Here is a 23,620-nt window from a genome sequence, read left to right as displayed (position 1 = left end):
TGAGGGCATATTTTTGTGTGGCAAGTATAGTACTAGTCATGTATACTTATGTTTTGACAGTGCAACATCTATAGTTGATGCATAGCATGCTCTCCATGGTAGATGGTTTGCTGGAAAAATGATTATGACAACATTCATGGTATGTTATTTGAGTTTTACAAAGCTGCAATTTTTTTTGTAGGTTAATTTATTATACCATGGTTTAATTATTTGATTTGTGATATTTCCCGTGCAACCTCCCTATAACTATGAGGAAAAATTTCCTGATAGAAAATGATTGGGGTGGATCAAATATTTAAAATTATAAAGCATTTTGGTTTAGTTTTCAATGATGTGAAAGGTGATTTGAGATCATCTTCCCACGATTACACAAGGCATTGACCATGATATTACTTGATTTGGAAGAAAATAAACAAGAAACAAGAAACATTGTTTGAAAGAAAGCCCTAGAGCTTTAATATATGTAAATCATGCACCTATACTAAACTAGCCTCGTGCTACTCCCATTGGGCCTAAATGTGTAGGTTGTATGTAAGCTACCTATATTACATTGTATATACAAAACCCTTTCCTTTCCTTTTGATTTTTTACCTTCTTCATTCAAAAAGTCACAACAAATATAAGGTCGATAAGAAGGGGAGGATCAGTACCACGTTATAACATAATCAATAAAAATTTAATGAATTTTAGTTATCTTCAAAAAAATTAAGAAGTGGTTCTTGTTCAACCCTCCCACGCCGCTGCACTTTGCCACATGAAAATAAAATGAAGTTTCACTTTTCTTTTTCTCTTTATATCCTAACAATGTCAAAATTTTGACAAAAGTACTTATATATTGTCAAAATTTCAAAAGAAACTTAAATCTCGTCGAAATTTTGACAAGATACTTAAGAATTGTCAAATTTCAATTTTTTCGTGATCATATTAAAAAAAAGAGAAATTGATCAACCAAATTGGCATTTCATCAAAAATTTAGGTCAAAAGTGGGACTCAAATGTACTAGTGCTAGATCTACTTTATTTGTATTTGTGGTACTTAGATATCCTTGAATTTACATATAGAATGCATTTCATATATTCACATTGTGAAAATACAAAAAAGTATAATTGCATCTAGTCATTCCATTTCCTTTTAAGGAGATTTTTTAATCTTTATTTCCCAATGTTTTTTAGATATTTTATTTGATGCATATGATGATGATTTTATGTATTACTTCATTGAGGCTCATCTTTTTAAAGATGATGTTAATCAACATTTAGTGATTCATGATGTTCCTAACCTTGATAATGGAACTATTTGAGATGAACCTTTAGATGATAATGTTGATTACTCCTTTCCTCATGAAAATATGGCATGGTTAATACCTTTTCTTTTCAACATGACCTCTATTTTAGGTATATTTTTCCTCCTAGTAGAGATGAAACATTAATGGACATTCAAAATCCTTATCGTCTCTCTTCTAGCCATAACCTTATGAACAATCAAGAGCTTTATCAAATTAACATGGTTCATATTAATCAACAATTTAATAAATCTTTCATGATTATTAAGGGTTGTCCTCAAATAAATATTAAGGGAAAATCTAGTGATCCATTGGATTATCCTTTACTGCCTCACACCTATCATACATAGCATAATTCTCAACCTACTACCTCTCTTCCACGTTCTCAATATTTTCTTCCTCCTCCACCTCATCTTCCTTGTTGGATTATGACTTGGTCTCAGAGATGCGTAATGCCCCCGCCAAGATTTCTCTTTGGGAAATTCTTCAAACATATCTTTTGTATCATGAAGCTTTGAGAACAACTTTACCCAATCTCTCAATTCTACCTCCTAATTAAGATAACATCAATGCCTTTTTACAATAGATGCATACCACTCTTGTCCCACCTGCAATTGTGTTTACTCATGAGCATTTTCCCTCTAAATAGCTTCAATATTTTCACAACCTTATTATGGTATTTGTTTCTATTAATAAATCTACTGTACGATGAACTTTGATTAATAATTGATTGGGTTTGAATATTTATAGTGTGGATATGCTAAAGTCTATGGATGTTGATCTTTTTACCATTCAACTTGATAACATTCCTATTCATGGATTTGATAACATTGATAAAAAAACTTTGGGTATTATAATTCTATCTATGAAAGTTGGCTTGGTGACATTGGATACTCCTATAAATGTTATGCCTAGATCTCTCAATTATAACATTCTCTTAGGAAGACCTTTGTTGCATTCTATGCATGTTGTTCTTTCTACTCTTCATCACAAGGTTAAGTTTGTTTATAACAACTTTATGTATACCCTCCATTTCTATGATGTACCTAATATGTGTTTAAATATACAAAATTCTATGGTTTCTCCTCCTACATAGGAAGTGAAGAAACCCAAACCTAAATATAACCCTTCTTCTTCTACTATTTCTAAAGATGATTGGGGTACATTATATTTTAATGCTACTTTTATGGAGAGTATAGAGTTAATGATCTTTCATTGATGAGAAATCAAGTGCCTCCTCTCTTTACAAATGTTAATTCTCCTTGCAGTCATAAGTTATCTATCAAACCTACTCTGTCTTTAGGCAATGGTTGGAAAAAAAAAAAATTCTTTCAACACCATTTTTTCTCATACATTAGGATATGTGCAACAAAGTAGTTCTCTGTCCACAACCTCTCCTTTATCATCTTCAACTAATAAAGAACATTTTTTTCCTATGCTTTGTCATGCTAGGGTGATTTCTAGACCTAAACATAGACATAAACATAGTCAACAACTCATGAATCTTTCATTTTGCATGTATGATCATTATCATGATCGCTCTATTATTGATTGTAAAGCTTTACAATAAAAGATTCAACAACTTATTGATAATACATATTTATTTTCATATCTTCTTATGGTGAGATCTATGTTTATCTACATTTTTGTAAATAATATCTAGGTCCCTATCATGTATCTCCACACCTTGTAAAATTGTCAGGTTCTCTCTTAGGGGTTCATTATCCTTCATGGTTCACTCTGTGAGCAGAATAATAGGCCATAGTTTCCCTTTTTTCCTATACTTGGGGAGAAGCTAACTATATCCATAATCCTCATTCTTTCAAGGATTCACTATTTCCTTTGGTTAGGTGTTATTCATTTACCAAATCACATCTAATCTTATATTATTAGCAAGTGCAATTTCATGGTAGATAGATCACTTGCCTTGGAGACTCATAATAGTGTGTTGTCCTTTTCAAGGACTTACTTTTTCACTTCATGCATGTTGTCTTATTTTACTCTACCCTTCCATGGCCTCATAGGAGTTGTCACCTCTTTGGTTTAGACTAGGTGTTGCTAATGGATACTATCTTGATGTCGAAACTACTTTATCCTTCTTCATCACTTCCTTAAGATAAAAACATAAGAAATTATTTTCCCATTTTGGGGGGTGGTAGGGTGGGGGGTGTGTACATGGTCCCCTTATTTTCATGTCTTGTATTTGGTTGAGTAACATGATGCACACACTTGCTAGACCATTTGACCTATCCTTTTAAATTCTCAAATAATTCTCATCAAGTAAATTATGAATTTTGAGTATGGCTTAGGGTAGTTTTGTTAAATTAATTAGATATTTTCTAATTAACTCTAGTCTACTTGAGCTACACTTTAGGCATATAATATTTAATTCTTTCATTAATTATTATTATGATACCTAGGTTAGTTACCTGTTAGGGTTTTGATCTCATTTATAAGGATGACCTCTCTTTGTAATTATACATTCATTCACTTTTGATAATATATATCTCTTTTTTCTCATCAAGAATGTTTCATCTATGGATCTGGGAATTCCAGCCTCCATAGCTTTTGCTTCTCTCTTTTTGTGACAAGTGTTTGCATGCAGGTGATTCTTGGGAGTTGTGGGGTTGATCTTTCATCAACTTTAACAACTTTTTCCTTGGATGCTTGGTATACTTCTTAAGTTAGCCTCAAATATATGCATTGATACTTCATCCCTCCTTTATGAACATCTTTTCTCTTTATGGAATAAGCATAGTCATAAAGAATGGATTCCTTGTGGGAAGAAAATATCCTTGACATTGGCTCTCTCTCTCTCTCTCTCTCTCTCTCTCTCTCTCTCTCTCTCTCTCTCTCTCTCTCTCTCTCCAACTCTCCCCCCTTTGCACATGCATGCTAGATCTTATATATGGGTAACACATTCAAGAACAATATGCTAAATCCCATACACGAGTAACACATTTTTATAATTTTATACGATTCAAAATGAGAAGCACATTTATCATTGGAGAATTAACTACACCCCTTATCTCTCTTCTTTCAGTCAATGATTTATTATGATCTTGAGGTTAACAAAGACTCAATCTCTAGTGGGCTTGATGGATTATTTGTCTCCTTAATTGTGATAATATTATCATATGTATTGTGCTCTACTTTACCAAGAGTTTGGATTGAGTCAATAGCCAGTAAAGTTGGGGGCTAAATGTACTATCTTAAATTGAAGGAAATACAATTTAATGCTCATTGAGCACCTATTTTAATGTGAGATCACCATTTCCTTGTATTTATCTTCCTTTCTTCCCTTTTCTTCTCCTTCTCCTAGGTGTAATTGGTGTACGATCTAATTGATTCTCTTGAAAGATCCTATTTTCATGGTGTAAAGATCGATGTAGGACCTAACCACTTAGGTCCACCCTTTTCCTCATACAATCACTTGGAATCTATCTTCCACACAAAAATGGATTTTTTTCAATAATTGTACCCAATTTATGAGAATCAAGACCTATTTTGGGATCCCACAAGAATTCTAGAGATTGTGGGTCATGTTTGACAGGGATGTAAGCTAAATGATGTAATGTATCCCTAATTTGGTCCTAGTTTGGGTCTTTTCTTGGGTTCTAATTTTGAGGTTATTTTAGGGTACAAATCTCTAGGCAAGCCAAACTATCGGAGAAATCTTTTCTGAGCCCTTTATAAACCCCTCCTCTTTCTCCATTTATCATCTCATCTCATATTAAGCATTGACAAGATCAAGTACTCATTTTAAAGTTTTCAAGCATTCAAATCATCAAGCATCCCTCAAGAAATTCATTCATTGAAGATCAAGGATTCGGGCATCAGTCCATTGAAGGAGTTTATCTAGAAAGATCCATTGTTTCATCTTCTACATCCATTCATCTTCATATTCTTGATCTAAATAAATTGGTGAAGTAAGCACACTACATGTGATTTGAGATCCTACTATTGTAAGGTGAATCTACACATTTACTTTACATTTCTTCAATTCAATTATTTTAATTCAAAGTTATGTCCTAAATTGGGGGTTGAATAAGGAAAACCCCCCATCAACAACAAAAATTATTATTTTATTCTAGGTTAAGATCTCATATTGGTAAATAGGTTATAGATTTAGATACCCTTTTTAGCTTTTTTTGGAATTGTGAAATTAGAAATAGTCTCGCACTCATTCTAGTAAGGTCATCTGGATCACCCTTGATGCCTAAGCTTGATCAATTCACCCCTAATCATCTAGTTCAACTCTGATAGATCACCGAACAATTTCTAAGTTTCATCTATCTCTCTATTTTCTTTCTAAGTAGCAAGAATAAACCCTTTTGGAGGTTATTTAACAACCTATTTCTTTCACTTTTACTCTTAAACTGAAGATCTACTTAATTTCTCTTCATATCTCTTTCTACATTAGGGCTTTAAGGATATATATATGTACTCTTTCTCCAACTCTATAACAATTAAATATTTGTTTGCATTAGTGCTCCTTTATCACTTGGTTGACACTAATCTTCCTAGATCTAGTTACTTTAGAATCTAAATGATTAGTCTCATAAAGTTCCATCAACCATCCCTTGAAGTGTGAAGTAGTTGAGACATATTCCAATTGCTTCACATTTCACCTTTATACACATCCCAACTCTAACAAGTCATTCTAACTAGAGCAGAGGAAAGTAAGTCATTTAGAGCTAGAAATAGTTCATTCCTTTGAGAGGCACTTGAGATCCTTATTCAATTAATCAACATTGTCATTCTTTGGTCCCTTCTAATTTTTCTCATCCTATTCCCCCATCTTGAAAATTTTCATCATTCTACTCTTTCTTGTAGGCACTCTAAACACAACTTCAAAATTAAGCTATTTATCAAGATATATAAAGAAAATATAGAATCATTGAATTTATTTTATAAATAGTATGAGGGATTAAATATAATAAAATCTATTTTGGAGATCCTTAACCTAATTCATCATATTATTATCCTTTTCACACTCTATATTGTGAGCCATGGACCATTTTTCCATAAATACTTCCTCTTGAATAACAAGGAATGCACTATCCAAGTTCACCATCTCTTCAACATTCTATAAATTAGCAATGATGTCCAAGGATTTCCCTTCTTTGGTATCTCATTCTCCTCATCATAGTCTTCATCATTTGAGGTATCTATGTCTTCACTCCTTCAGGTTCAAACTCCTAGTTAGTTTGAGAGATCACTTCCTCCATCATTTTCTCTTTAATATCTTTGTTGTTCCTCAACCTAGTAGATATAAAATCCAAATAGATGATATCAAACACTTTATCTCTTGATCTATTTAATTTGTGGCCTTCTTGAGTCAATTTATTCTTTTTCAAAATCCTATGATAGTTGAGGAAGAAGTTTCACAAAGGATAATTGGAATTCCATGATACCCTTTTTTTTTCCAAGGTTTCCTCCATGTTCAACCCTTCCAATTGCCTTTATTTGTAATAATTCCATGGAGATTAGGCAGGGGAAATTGTACAATTTGGGATTATTTTATTTGTCTTTACATATAAAATATATGACCAATCATCGTCTCTAACTCCATGCAATAGATTTGAAATTGAGAATTGAAGCTTGTACCATGCTTATCAAAGCACTCCATTTGATGACCTTATCAATCCATTAGTAGCTAATTTCCTTAACATACTTTGAGGTCTATTCTTGTGTTTGTTTGAAATTGGGTGCTTTGAAAATATTTTCTAGCTTTCTAAATAAGAACTATTATCTAACCTTTTTTTGATAATCTTCACTTCAATCTTCAGAGAACTTTTGAGAAGGATCTTCAAAGTCTTGATCTCTTATGAGAATCACATGCTCACTCCACAATTCTTCTTAGAATATAGAATTTTGTTTTGTAAATTACAATAAAAAGATGAAATAAAAAATAAAATAAAAATTCTATAAAATTATACTTCTTGGATCCCTAAAGAGGATTAGAAACTACACCTTATGTACATTTTATTTTTAAAACCATTTTAAATAATAATAATAAAATGCAATATCTGATTTTATTATTTCAAATAAATAAAATAACACTACTTTTAGATACATATATTAATTTGATGATATGAAGGTTTGTCACATGAAATTATTATTAATATGGCATTTAGAAGACAAAGAAAGTTCAAACAAATTCTGATTTCAGAGTATGTGGAATGCCAACAACGGTACTTATTATATTTATCAAATAGAAAATTTTGGTAGAGTCAAACATTAGTCTACTGATTTATAGAAGGTCCAAGACCCAAATGAAGATCCAAACTAAGCTCAGCTTCCTGCATTTGCGAACCTACATTATTATTACCATTACTGTTACTAGTATTCTCTTTGTGTTTTTGTTCTGCATCTGCAACGACTTCCTGCTGTTGAATCTCGAGCAAGTTACTCAGGTATATTGGTTGGAAGGGCAAGGGCAGTGCTGAGAAGCTTCCTAAATCATTTGATGGAGACTCCAAAAAGTACTTGTTTGGAGAAGATGACATGATTGAGGAAAACCCAGAGCCAAATTCTTTGCATTGTGGAGTGGCATAACTCAACGGATTGCTAGCAGGAAGGCTGGTTGCAGAGCTTTTATTAATGGTACAAGATGGGTATCCTACATTGTAGCCAAAAACATCAGGAATGGGTTGAATAATGGGAATAACTGTGTTAGAAGGCCAGGGACTATGAAGATCGGAGCCAAGAAAAGGTTGCAGGGCATATAAATTAGGTTTACTGCCATAAAAGTCAGGGTTACTCAAAGACAATTACGTGTTACTGTCATATAAATTAGGGTTACTGCCACATCTCCTGCTGCTTCTGCTGGCCTTAATGAGAGCTCTCTTTGCCTTCTGTCTCTCCTCCTTATGAGCTTTCTGGTGCCCTCCCAAGGCCTGTGAATTCACAAACTCTCTGCAACAGTATTGGCATTCGTACTTTCGGCTCTCTGTAGTCAATCCAGAGGAGTTTCCGCCAATAGAAGCCTTCATAAAGTCCTTACTTTTCTTACTATGATCCATGGATGTCTCTTTCTCTGCACTGCATTCACAGATGTTCTTCAATTCATAGCCAAACAGTTTGAGAAGAGGCTTGAACTTAGGCCCAAAGGCCGATCTCAACCCTTCATTCACCCTGTTGCTTCTCTGATCTAATTTCTTGACCCTTGATTCTCCATGCTCAGCTATCTCCTTCCCCATGGAGGTTTTTTTTGATACTATTCAATATTGTTGCTTTTTACTAGTATCACGATATACGAATTTCCTCTCACACATTGAAATGATTGCCAAGGGAAGTATACTAGTATTTGTACTGGTTATTCATTCGCTGCCCTTGTTTTGCAGTGATTCTTCTTTGCATGCAGTACAGAAACTAAAATCCATAATAAAATGTATTTATCAAAGAAGAGTGGTGGACTGACTGCATGCTGCTTGGATGGTAGGCCATATAAACCCGAGTTGGGTAAACGTTCTGCAATCTTCACCACGCGTCTTCTCCAACATTAAATTCTCGAACCTCCTCTCACCTTTCTTAATAATGCTTGCATTTCAGACACAAATACAATGACATGCATCTGGTTTGGTCAAAGATATTTCTGGCGTGCTTTGACTGCAGTGTGATTGGAAAAAAATTCAATTGCCTGATGGGGCACTAAAAATAATAAGAGTTAAATGCTCAATGACATGCATTTGGTTTGGTCAAAGATATTTCTGGCGTGCTTTGACTGCACTGTGATTGGAAAAAAATTCAATTGCCTGACAGGGCACTAAAAATAATAAGAGTTAAATGCTCAATGACATGCATCTGGTTTGGTCAAAGATATTTTTGGCGTGCTTTGACTGCAGTGTGATTGGAAAAAAATTCAATTGCCTGACGGGGCACTAAAAATAATAAGAGTTAAATGCTCTTTAGATTCGTTCTACATTTTTCCAAAGTTAACGAAGAGTTAAATGCTCTTTAGATTCGTTCTACGTTTTTCCAAAGTTAACGAAGAGTTAAATGCTCTTTAGATTCGTTCTATGTTTTTCCAAAGTTAACGAAGAGTTAAATGCTCTTTAGATTCGTTCTACGTTTTTCCAAAGTTAACGAGGGGTTCACTTAGAAGAAGCTAAATTCTAGGTCATCGGACAGAAGCCTTTATTTTAAAAAATAAATTCAATTTTCATATGACATATGATTTATACTTCTCTGTGTTCTGAACTCTTAATTTCGTATCCATGATTGTGAATAATACTTCTTAATCATTTTGAAAATGTTTGCTTTTATTTTAGTGTTCTCCTTTTGTTCATAATTGCGACTCTGACAGTCCTGTTGTTTAACGCTGCATGTTCAGTCATTTGGGAGCGGTTTTGCAGCCGATGGGTTCTGTCCGGAAAGACAAGTATAATGGTATATGTTAATTAAATCTATTAACAAATGTTTTATGGTTTTTTATTTTTATTTTAAAATAAAAATTGGACGAGGTCATTGAAAGTTAATAATAATAATTAGTTTGATAACACTATACGGAAAGAGCTAGTAAGAAAATCCTATTTCCTTGTTACAAAAAAAGATTATAAGATTAGTCAGATATGAAAGAGGAACAACTAGGCGTCATTGTTGATTACTACCAATAACCAAAAAGCATCTCAAAATATACTATAATTTGTCAATACTATGAGTTGGCAAACTACCCTCTTGCCCCACTTCAAGGCCCACACACATACTTGAATCATCCATGTGATCACTATTAATAATCCCTCCCAATAGCTTGTTGAATGCATCATGCTTGTATGAGTTGATAATTATATAGTTTTTAATTGAATTTACTAATCAAAATAGAATATTATTGGAATTTCAACTTGATAAATGAAATTATCAAAATAGTGACTGAAAGATTTTTATTATACCAAAAATCCTTAGAACGTTGGTAATAAAAATGAATCTAATGATGTCAATGAAGTACAAAATACTCAAATGCAGTGAAAGGACATTTCTAATCATTAAGACTATTGAATCACTCATGGTTAAGATACATTAAATGAATGTGCTTTATACTTTTCCATGATTTATACTTCTCCGTGGATGATAAACTTCTAACTATCTGAGATAATACTAAAAGAGATGGAAACAATGAATCTCGAGGCCCGAAACTCTATGATAGTAAAAGAGAGATTGAACAAATGAAATCAAGAAATTACTAATAAAAATTTAAAACTTTACATATGTAGTATATATGTATATGTTATATGTATGTACATGGATACATATATATTTATTTATGTGAATAAATGTTTTTATTAATTTTAAAAAGTTTTACATAATTGTTAAGTAATTTTTTAAAAATATAGTAGATATACATTTAAAGTAAATAATTCAATGAGTGCTAAACTTAGGTTCAATGAGTGCTAAGTGTGTCATTCATTCTTATGAGAGATGGGTTCATATGAAACACTACTCATGAAACATAGGTCAGTGAGGTTGACTAAAAAACTACACAGTCAAATCTCGATAGCAATATTACAAAATAATTCAAAATTAATATTTCTTAAGTTTTTAGATAAATTTATTTAAGATATCTACAATATTGATAAGTTGTTTAATATTTTATCTAAAAATTCAAATATACCTAAAATACATAACTATTTAAAATTGATATTTATTTTAAATTTAAATATTTAACAATTATTAGAACCTAGTTAGAAATTTGCCAAAGATGCGAATGGTAAACTAGTTAAAGGGGAGTGGGACCTATTTATGTTGTTTCATCTATTAAGTTGATTTGGAGGTGTGTTCTTACTACTGTAATGGAATATACTTGGCTTGACAAGGGATATGATAGAGCTCATACCAATCACTTTGTGCTTCTTAATCACTTTAGATATATAAAAAAATGAGTGTTTTCCCTTCTACCTGTTGTGTTCATTGTCTCATAGTATTAATGCTTTAAGATTCAATCCAAACAAACCCATCTTGCATAAGGATTTGATGAGGATGATCCATAGTTATGTGAGAAAAAAAAATTCTTGGCACTATTTTGAGGAAGATTGAGAAACATAGTGGTAAAATGGCTAGTTCAAGAGAAAAGGTGGGTAAAGGTATTTAAGGATTTTAGGGTAATTAGGTATGGGTTCCACTGGTTTAACTAAAAGGAAGAAGAATAAGGTCAATTATTCATATCTTGTGTTAGAATCTAAAGAAGAAGGTAAATATTAAGAGAACAAAGAAGCAATGGAAAGGAAGGACAAAGAGGAGACAGACACGCAAAATTTGGGGGAAGTTGAAAATTGTGAATTAGTGGAAATATTGTTTGGGGGTTGTAATTTCATGGCTTCCCCTCCTTTGTGTTCAAGTCAAAATGAAATGAGTTCTCATGTGGTAGTAAAGGAATAATGAATTCAAGCTAATCATGATGATATGATCTCTCCTATTGTGATCAAAGAAAAAGAAATTTAGATCTACCATCATAGTGTTGAGGATGAGGAGCCAAGACAAGTCATTAGGCTTTTTCACTTTCAAAAGTCAATTAGGCATGAATTGTTCATCTCTCTAAAAGATGTTGAAGGTATCGATACTGAAGGTATGTCTCATGTCCTAAAACAAAATGATAAAAGGGACAAGTCTTTCTAGGAGGAAAAAGAGAAGAGACAAGTGAGGATTCCAATGCTACAAGTGGTTGATGGGAAGTTCAATGCCAAGCTAATAAAGGAAGACATAAATTATTTGGTTATTGATCCTTGTCATGGTGTTTTACAAACTGCTAAATTTTTTTCCCTCCACTCATTTAGTCTAGATAAATGGGCATTTCATTCCCTCAAAATATTGAATTTAAAATGTAGAGATATTGAAGGGAAATTTTAGGAGATTCAACATAAAGAGGAATAACATGGGAAAAAGGAGGAGGTAGAGAAGAAGGGGAAATAGGGGATGATCAATGAAACAAAGAGTAAAATTGAAATAATGCAAAACTTGACAAGAGATGCACTAGCTAGATGTCAAGGTTTGCTAGAAGCTATTGTAGAGTGCATGAATAGGGTGTTGGGTATCTTGGAGTAGGATAAGAAGGTGAAGCTATTTCTTGACCTAGAGGAAGCTAAGAGGGAAGATGTGAATGATGGTCTTGGAAAATGTACCTAATCCAACACCAAGAACAAGCAAAATAAAGAGACTCAAATTGACAAAAAAGACATCAAAGAGGTCACAAAGAAGATCAAAAGTGTTCACTAAGAGCTAAAAGATAACATGGAAGAATTAGTCTACCTTCTTCTAATTTAATGTTGTCTCTTTCTTTTCTTTTTTTTCTCTAGTTAGACTATTTTTCCTCTATATGTATTGGTTTAAGTGCTTACTATAGCCAAGTTTTGTTGTAAGTGGATGTGGGTGTGTTTGTTGGTCAAAACACCATTTCATTTTAGTACTTTTCAAATTAAATTATTTTGTTACAATATAGTTGGGGTTTCGGGTCCCATGTAAAAAATCTATTTTATCCTTAATAAAAAAATTATTATTATAACCCTTCCATTTAAACATATTAGTAAATTAGGATATGTATCTTAAGTATGTCTTTCTACCAAATATTTAGAGATATTGATATAGGATCTAGTTTTCCTTATTATTTATTATACCTACATTTTTTACTTTTATTAATTTTTATAACACACTTATTTTAATTTTAAATGGGACTTTTTTAAGTTTATCTTGGTGGGTAAGTCAGTTGAAAGAAATGATCTAGAGTCCAACATAAATATAGCATATTTCATAGGACACTAAAAGCCAACCCATGTGCTAGGGTATTTCCTCAAGAATGTCAATATTCCAATAGAACTTCCCAACCATAATAGTGAAGACCTTAGGTATGAGAAAAATGAAATCAATTTGTGTTATTTTTATAATGAAGAAATGGATGTTGAATTAGAAATCATAGAGCTCAAATGCATCACTTAGTTGGCATAAAAATACATGAACTTGTCATATAAAGAAAGAAGGGTGGTAGAAAATCAATAACTACAAATGGACTAAAATAAAATTACAAATCATTTAATATTTAATAAATTTAAATGAAGGGAAAAAATCTCTTGCAAAAGAATTAGGACCACTATATAGAAGAAATGCATGATCAAACACCATCTCTAGATACTTTTTAAAATGGCATAGTAATGAATTTAGAAAGAAAATGAGAATATTAATCACTAGAAATGATAAAATTTTATATAAGGATACATAACCATCTTAGAACTTATATAATAATTTTTAATTTATCATTTACCTTATGATGGACTCTTCCTTCAAACTTTACATTTTTTAGTACACTAGTCATATATTTCAAAGTTTAGTTCCAAATTAAGGATATGTAAGTAAATCTATAATTTTATTTATTTATTTTTAATTATTAGGGGTGGGGAAACTATATTTATAAAATACTTTCCATATTTTGCATGCTAGTGAATCCTTTTATTTATAAAGGAAAGAAAACTTCACAACTAAAAAGGGGATGAGGTAGATAATTGTTTTTAGGAGAAAATGTGAAAAGGAATAATTTTCTATGAGTATTGTCATGTGGCTTAGATTAGTCAAAGTGGTATATTAAATTTCTTGGTTTGACTTTCCAAAATCAATTAATTATTTTATATATTAAAAATCAACCAAAATGGGGGCTGATCCAGAACATAAATACAAAGCTTAAAAATCATTCAAGAGACACAACCAACATATTAACCAACCTCATTCCTTAATATAAGAAAAAAACCAAAATAAGATGTTTCAAAATGTACTACAACTAATATCTACAATATTCTCATCATTATACATAAGACTAGCCCAAAAATTCCTATTGAGAATTGAACAAGTCCAGAAAAGATCAACATAGAAATTCCCCTAGGCTAAACAAAGACTAGCAATCATAACAAAAAACCAAAAATGTAGCACATAGGCAGGAGCTAACTCTCCTTGATTTGGTCCATTGGGTTCTCTAGTATCAAGCATAGCTAATCATCTACCAAAATGTCATACACCAAAGGGGTTGTTTCCATGTCCTTATCCTTAGTGGTGGCCTCCTTGCTCACCTGCAATAGATTAAGAGTAGTCATAACCAAATGCATGACCTTGACAAAAATGTTAGCAAACTTATCAAAATTTTCCTCTAGGTGCTCATTCTTTTTAATCATACTAGTGATGGTCTCCTCCAACCTGGCCATATCCAGTCTCACCTAGTATTTATTAGTTTTCTCCATAGTACTCACCTCCTTCTAGATGTCACTCCCGCTAATATTCTCCTCCTTTTGATCAGTGCCTCCCACAAGAACCCCCCTTGAGTCTTTCTCATCAAATTACCAATTCTAACAGGAGATGCATGATCTTTCCCTATTCTCCCATAATGCCTTCCTTCCTAGACTCTGGTGTGTTGGCCTCAGTTTTAAACATATTAGATACCCAAGAGGATAAAGGGGTGTCTTATTCCCCTCCCATAACCTCCTCATCCTTCCCTTCACTACTAGTCTCTTCCTTCTCTTTTTCCCCAAAATTCCTCCTAGTAGCTTTCCTTCTAGGTGTAGAGGGCCAATTTTCTTTCTCAATTATTAGTGGACTAAGAATTGTCATGTCTTTCCTTACTAAGGGTAGCCAAGGGTTTTTTTTCTCTATATTTTACTCCACCTACTACTTGTTAGAAACAATAGTCCACCAAGATAATTGAGAGGGGGGAGGGGGGTGGGGGGTGAATCGATTAATTTTTTTATCAAACTTAATTAATCTTAGCTATTAAATCAAAGTAAACATCAACCATAATAAGATGCACATACAAAATTACACCAAATTTGTTAACTAGGGAAACCTTTCATCAAAAGGAAAACCCTGGTGCGAATGATGCCCACAAAGATATATTGACATAAATATTCCTTGTTAGAGGATGGACCCTGTTAGGAGTCTATAAACACATTCAGTACATAAGAGTCCTTGTTAGGAGAATTTGAATCCTTGTTAGGAGATTCCAACCCCATTAGGAGTTTGCCAACCTTTTTAGGAGTTGTAGAAGATAGAAGGACCCACTGTCCAAATAGCTTCTAGGGCAAGACCACTAAAAGCATATCAACATTAAAGACTATTATTCTTTCTTTTCAAATCCTCTTCATTAGTCATTCTCGCCCATTAACATCAATGTCAAAGGTTTCAACAACCCTCTATCTTTGCAACAACTATCTCTGACTTACTCAAGTGTCCAAAGTCACTATTCAAAACAATATCTATCAAGAGTCCTAGATGACTCTATCCATCACAGATACCCCCCCATATAGGAATCATCAATATTCAGTCCAAAAAAACAATAGTGCTCTAGATCACTAGACTGATGCACTCTTGCATCATCTACTCTTATGTAGGTAGGGGCATAACTTCTAGCATACCCCACAAATACTCAAAATTCTCTTTGGGAAGAGGCTTGGTGGAAATATCTACAATATGCTCTTTGGTGCTTACATACTCCAATTTGACTTCCTTTTCTACAACTTTCTCTCTCAACATGTGATATTTGATAGAAATGTACTTAGTTTTAGAATGCAACACTGGATTCTTAGATATATTCACTATGCTTGTGTTATCACAATGTATGACAATAGGTTCACTGAACTCTATCCTTATATCCTTCAACATTTGCTTCATCCAAACAACTTGATTACAATTGTTTGTTGCTGCAACATATTCTATCTCTGATGTATTCTATTAGGTAGAGTCCTACCTCTTTCTTAATCAAGAAACCAATATTCCTCCAAGAAAGAAAGCTCCACCACTAGTGCTCTTTCTATCATCCATATTTCCTACCCAATCAACATCAATATAAGCATATAAAGTGAAATCATTAGATTTTTCATACCAAAATCAAAACTTTGATGTTCCCTTCAGATATCTAAATAATGTGCTTCTCTGGGATCAAGTTAAAATCTTGCAAAAATTCTAGTTGTATTTTCTATATTCGGCCTTTCGTGAGTTAGATATTACAATCGTCTAATCATAGATCTGTACTTCTTCTACTCAACATTAGGTGTCTTGTCTTTTATAGATAACTTATGTCTAGTTACCATAGGTGTTCCAACTAGTTTACATGTTTCCAAACCAAACCTCTTCAATAGATCTTTCAAATACTTAGTCTAAGAAATAAAGATTCCTTCTTTATCCTACACAATCTATAATCCTAGGAAGTATTTCATCTCTCCTATTATACTCATTTCAAATTCCTTCTTCATTTCTTTTATAAACTTATCACTCTCATTATCATCTCCTCCAAATATGATATCATCAACAAATATTACCTAAATCATCAATCCATTATCTATTTCTTTCTAGTATAGATTACTTTTTGCCATACCTTTGCCAAATCCAAGTTTTGTCAAATGCTTGTCCAAGCTTGCATACCAAGTTCTGGGTGCTTTTTTAAGCCATACAATACTTTCTTTAATCTGTATACCATGTCCTTGTCATCTGTTAAAGGAAGAACTTCATGTTGTTCTATGTATACCTCTTCTTCAAGTTCTCCATTAAGAAATGTTAACTTGACATCCATCTTATACTCTTTGAATTTCTTATGTGCTGCATAGGCTAAGAATAACCTCACTACTTCTATTCTTGACACAAGAACATAGGTTTCATCATAGTCTATTCATTCTTGCTATGAGTAACCTTTACATATCAATCTTGCGTTGTTCCTTACAACTTCACCTTGTTCATTCATCTTATTCTTGAATACCCATTTTGTTTCTATCACATTCTTGTCTACTAGTCTGGGGACCAATTCCCATGCCTCACTATATGATCCAATTCTTCTTTCATAGCTTGCTTGCAATAGTCATATTTGCATGCCTCATCTACATTCTTCTTTGCCATATTCTTACTAGAAGTAGGAGTTGTTATCTCAGCTCTTAGCTGTGTTCTAGGTTCTAAACTTTGTTCCTACCTTAGCTCTCCTTTATTATATAAATTTATTGTTAGTTTCAAAGAATACTTCATCATTCCTTGGTTTAGTAATAACAACATTCTCATTATTAGAATTGTAGTCAACTACTCTTTCTTATATCCTAAATTTCTCATCAACTCTTACATTTGCACTTTCAACAATAGTCTTAGTTCTCATATTATAACATCTATAAGCTCTACTTTTGAATGAATAGCCAAGAAACATACCGTCATCATTTCTAGCATCAAATTCACCAACATAATCATCTCTTTTGATATAACATTTGTTGCCAAAATTTTTGAAATACTTAACCATAGGTGAGTGACCAAACCACAGTTCATAAGGGGTCTTGTTTGTGTCTTTCCTAAATTATACTCTATTCATAGTGTATACTATTGTATTCACAGCTTCACTCCAAAAAATATTGGATACATCATTCTCAGCTAACATAGCTCTTGTTGCTTCTATTACTGACCTAATTTTTCTTTCTACAATGCCATTTTGTTCAGGTATTCTACGAGCTCAAAACTACTTCTTGATTCCATTAGCTTCAAAAAAGATATTAAACACATTTGAAGTAAAATCTCCTCCTCTATTTGATCTTAAATATTTAATCTTCATACCTAATTCATTCTCAACTCTATTCTTGAATATCTTGAACTTATCAAATGTCTCAATTTTTTCTTTAAGAAATGCAACCCACATCATTCTAAAAAATTCATCAGCAATAATCATGAAGTACCTTTCACCATGGAATCCTTTAGTCCTCATATGACCACTAAGATCTATATACACAATCTCCAAATTTGTTTTAGTAGTAAACTTCTTGCTAGGAAAAGAAGTTCTAGTATGTTTTTCCAATACACACTCCTTGCAAATTGTGTTAGTAGGTTTTACAATCTTAGGCAAATCTCTAGTTGCAAACATACTACGAGTTTTCACAATGTTTTCATCGTTTATATGAAAAAATCTCTTGTGCCATAAGCAACTGTCATCTACCTTTGTAACCAAACATGTCATTTCAGTGGGATTCACCTGAAATACATTACCTCTAGATTTGGTTCTTGTTCTAATTACCTTTCCATCTTTGTCTCTGATCATACATGTCTTCTCTATAAACTATAGCTAATAACCTTTATCTACTAGTTGTCCAACACTCAAAAGATTGTGTTTCAAACCATCAACAAAATATACATTCTTAGTGTTAGTCTTACCTTCAAGAGTTATAGATCCAATACCTTTAACATGGCAAGTTGAATTGTTTCCAACTCTGACAATGCCTCCATCAAAACTTTTGAAGTCAACAAACTTGTTCATATCACCAGTCATATGACGTGAAAAACCACTGCTAATTATCCAATCAGATTTCTTTTCAGCTTGTGATACCAAGGCCATTTTCTGTGGACTTTCTTCTTTAATAGCTACAAATCATATTTCATCATCACTAGCACTTACTACTTTTTCATTAGAATCATCTTCTTCATTGGCACACAAACAATCTCTATCTCTTCTATGTTTCAACTTTCCTTTATACTTTTTCTCTACTTTAGAACACTTAGATGAATAATGAACAAACTCATTACAAGTCCAACAGTTAAAGATTTTCTTACCATCTTTTTCTCTTCTTACCAGAAGGGCTACTCCTTCTATCTTTCTTTCCTCATCAAATCTTCTACTGCTAGCAAAATCTCCTTTAGCACTTTTGCTTCTTCATAAACTAGGTTGAATGTTTAGGGCACTGAAAGTTGTCTCTATTCTAGATAGTTTTTTGGACTATCTAAGCTCATTCTCAACTACTTCTAATCTCCCAAGTAAAGTTTTCTTTGTGAAATCTTTGGTACAAGAGATCAAGAACTGTATCATTTAAAATTCTTACTTAAATGATGGCATTAAGCTCTTCAATGTCTTCCAGATCACCTCATCATCTTCCTTGGTTCCTCCTTGAGATTTCATACCTGCAGTAATTTATGATATTTTGCCTACATATGTTCTTATAGATTCATCTTCCATCATTTTAGCATCTTGAAATGTACAAATCCAGCTTTGTAGCCTCAATTTCTTAGAATGTTTATCACCTTCAAAACTATTTTCCAAAGCTTTCCAAATCTTATCAGAAGTACCAAGTGTTTTTACCTGGTTGTACTCAATTTCAAGAAGTTCAGGCAATAATGCTTATCTATCTCTCATTTCACACATGAAAAGTTCTCTCTCATCCTTGATACAAGTTTCCAAAGCATTTTCAACAATAATTATCTTTTTTGATTTTGACAAGATCCAATATCTTGGACCCATACATAGCAGATGTGTCTTCATCTTTTCCTTCCAGCTGTCATAATTTGTTCTATCAAACTTTAGACTAACCTTTCTAAATATGTTTGTCATGGATCTCCCAAAGTTGTTAAACTTTATCATCAAGGACCCGATGCTCTAATATGAATTGTTAGAAACGGTAGTCCACCAAGATAACTAGGGGGGGTGAATCAAATATCCAACCTTAATTAATCTTAACCATTCAATCAAAGTAAACAACAACCATAACAAGATGCATATACACAATTACACTAGATTGGTTAACTAGGGAAACCCTTGATCAGAGAGAAAACCCGAATGGGAATGATGCACACAAAGATACATTGATATATTTATTCCTTGTTAGAGGATGGACCCTATTAGGAGTCGATAAACACATTTAGTACATAAGAGTCTCTATAGAAAATTGAGCTTCTTAGCAGTGAAACCGTACCTCAAAGCTCTAAGAGGACTCTCATTTCTAAGATTTCAAGTAAAATCATTCACTCTATAGCTAAGGAGAAACCCTTGTCCTTAGTTTCTTTCAAGGAAGCCATGCTTGATCGAACTCATCCCAAAAGAAAAGCCCCAATCAAGAAGCCTCCTTTCTAAATTGCAAAAAAATAACTAGGACAAGGAGAGCTCCTTCATTGATATCGTTAAAGATAATTCAAGGGAGGATAGTAACACTTAGAAAGGAAGAAAAGAGGATAATTCAAATGAAAATAAGACTACTTCAAGAAAGAGATCAAATGTCTCACCAACAATTGGAAGGCTAGTGATAAAGATAAATGAGTTTCCTGGTATATAGGTTTTGAAACATTCTTACTATTTTTTCTTGTTTCTTTTGTAAAGCTAAACTCTTCGATGGTTTTATGAGTTCTTATGATGTTTATCTTTGGATCCTTTCCCTTTCTACTTTAAGGCATAAGATGTTAGTAATTATTATTGGTAGGTTTGTTTTTAATAGTGATGGATTTAACAGTATAGTGGTGACTTTAATAGTATGGTAAAATTAGTGTGTGATCAAATCACTAGTTAGATGTTTTTTTAAGTATTATTTTGCTAGGTGATAATATTTGTTTCTTCTAGATGTAATGAGCTGAAATTGTTCTCTTTTATTTCTATTATTATATAATTTTTGTATTTGAATTGAGGGAGCTCTGCCAAGATTCAATGTGAGCTCTTTTGTAGGGAATAAAAGACTTTACGACTATCCTTTGCTGATGCTGAAAAACTGAGGGCTTTCTGTGCTTGCTATTGTAGGGATCGGGCTTGGAAGCGGTTTTCTCAGCCTGGTTGTGATTTTTACAATTGTTTGCATTTCAGTAGATTTTAACAATTCTGTCATTTTTTTGTTTGTTTTTGATTGTTTATAGAGGAATGTATTCTTCATTTATTTTCAAATCATGTTCTTGAAAACCCATTTTTTAAGGAGAACCCGCAATTGTTTTAAAAATACAGAGCTCACATTTATCTCAACATTCTGTTTGAGTTCTTCATAGGCGAATTGTAGAACCTGCATGGGAAATGTTTCATCGCACTTAGTTCGCTAATGGATAAAAGCACTCCAGTTGAGATGAAGACATCAATATTTGATTTGAGGGAGCTCTCCTTACCATCTATTAAAAAAAGTAATTTAATGATCATGTTCATTTTTTTTTGGTTATTGCAAAGAAAGTGGGGGCTTTTTTTGTTGCACAATTGTCTTGAATTGTTATGCTCATACTATTCATTAGTTATGTCTAATAATAGTATAATTAAATACTTCACCAGTAAATAATTTGGCGACCTATAGTAAAAAAATCATCTTTATAAGTTCCATCTACAAATTTGTGAGCTGCGTATGTGATTAAACATGAATTGAAGACATAGAATCAATAAACTTTTCAATCCTGATCGATGAGGAATCTTGTACTTGATTAGATAGTTTCACAAACGTTTCTAGCAAGCATCTGAAAACAAAGAATCAATAGATGTGGAAATTTTTCATACAGAATCTGGCAGCTTTGTGGGAGTGTTTGAATGAATAAATATTGTAGGAAATGAATTATAACCATAGTAGATAATAGCAGATGTCATAACAATTGCTGGAGAGCTTTGGGAAGCTATGTTTTTGCGACAAGATAGTTCATTCTGTCTGATGGATGGAAACTGTCCCAAAATACATACTTTGAAGTGTCTACACATGTGCCAATACTCAATTCATTACACAAGATCGATGCTTCCAGAAGCCCTGTTCCACAACATCCTCTCCGCCCTTCTAAAAACCTTGTACCATTTCAACAACAATAGAAAATATATATTAATGCTCACTGATTATTTTAAGAAGATTCTTATCGTATTTCATGATCCATATTTCTTTACAGCTCTCTTTCATTCGATAGATTATGGAATGATGGATTTATTGATATAAACAATTGAACATTATTTTATATCTATCTATTTACACGAACGATCAGAGTTGAACATGACAAGATATGTAGTTAGAACAAAAGAAGTCCTAAGTAAAGATGATGTTCACATATCTCACCATACTTCGCTGGGAATCTTGCAGCGTCATAGAGCTGGGAGAAAATGTCTAAATAGGCAATCTTTATGCCATCTGTTCCGTTAAACATCTGCAATAGTTTCAGCATTTCCGAATTAAAAATCATCGCCTCTTCGTTAAGTTTTTCAACACAAGTCTCCTTTCCGAGACCATACAGTGTTATTTGCGAGACCAAACGGAGGAAGAGATGCCACCGCCACTCTACGTATGCCCAACTTTCAAAGCTCCTGCATTTCAACACATGACAATAAATACATGATAACTTCATAACGACATTGGAGTACAATTCTACAGCTTAGAAAACATGACAGAAGTCTCTGTTTGAAGAAATTGCCTCTAAGAAACTCGACAAAAGATTGAGCAGATGTTCTCTGTACTGCCTGCGATTATATTCAATCTGAAGAATTACGTTCACGTAGTAGTTGTTAAGATATTCATTGCTCCCGATGCTTATTAGATAAACAACGCCCGATAGAATTCTCGAGGCGTTTGCAGCGCCCACTACGCCGGCTAAATCCTCTCTGTATTGTCTGTAGAGCTTTAACTGATCTTCTAGACTTAAGACACTCTGTAGATGGACTAAGTTTAATCAGTTACTAAGTAATATGATTTCTCATAGTAATGAAATGCGTGAATTACTAACATAAAGTTTGGCAGTGCCATGGTATAAACCAGATCCTCCAGAAGCAAATGAAACTCCTCTAACAATGTTAACTCCTTTAGCATCCGGGTCCAAATAAGCGACCGTTGCAGAGCCCAGTCCAAGCATGGATGCTACGAAGGACAACACAAAATTAAGGCGAAGAAAATATAATTGAAATTACTTTTAAGTCATTGAATTACAAGAAGAGGAAAATCCCAATATGAATCAGATAGCCATACCGACGTAATCTATCGCTATGAATCCATTGGAAAATCGACCAGTTGGCTTTTTCCCAGGGAAATCTCGTCCGTAGGGAGGATGGTTTCTCTTTTCTAATGTGAGGAGATAATTGTTATTTCCTGCGTCAACTGTAGAATCTCCGAACGATATTAAAGCAGGGATTACTGCAGAATATACAGATGGGCCTGCTATCAATACAAGAATTTCCGCTATCAATAAATTATCCATCTCTTTCCAGCAATATACGGTCTAACGTCTGATATATAAGTGACATGAAGTCCGTTTTGTCAAAAAATAATAAGCACGTAAATGGCAGTGATTTCTCCTCAATATTTACATTGCAATGCTCGTTTACTGCCTTGCAAAGTACGGTAACTGTCGTACACTCTCAGAAAACTTTATAAACTCGGTTAATTCGTCTTTTACTGGACTTCTACACAACGCCTTTGTCCATATTCTTACCAAGAAAAAATTGTTGTCTATTTAGGTCGGTAGGAAGTGGGATGATTCTCTAACCTAAGCCTTGACTTTAAAGCTAGGTTAGTTTTTAACTGCAAAAGGAATTATACAATATATGTTATCATTTATTTCCCATGGAGGTTGAGTTACTTCTTTGTTTGACCTCTAAAGGAGGGTGATGACGTACAATTTTTACTTTGATGTATAGGAATAATTAATTTTCAACCTTTT

At 33.1% G+C, this 23,620-nt stretch overlaps 1 pseudogene; it reads right to left on the bottom strand.

Moving 5' to 3' along the window:
• Window positions 1-21,574: 21,574 nt before the first annotated feature.
• LOC149577921 (GDSL esterase/lipase At5g03810-like) lies at window positions 21,575-23,158 on the bottom strand (annotated as a pseudogene).
• Between the last annotated feature and the right edge of the window lie 462 nt (window positions 23,159-23,620).

This window comes from Cupressus sempervirens, chromosome 1 (genome assembly GCF_028749045.1).
Source record: "Cupressus sempervirens isolate cs-2001-9-10 chromosome 1, ASM2874904v1, whole genome shotgun sequence".
In the NCBI taxonomy this organism is placed as follows: domain Eukaryota; kingdom Viridiplantae; phylum Streptophyta; class Pinopsida; order Cupressales; family Cupressaceae; genus Cupressus; species Cupressus sempervirens.
This window is presented reverse-complemented; position numbering and strand designations above follow the sequence as displayed.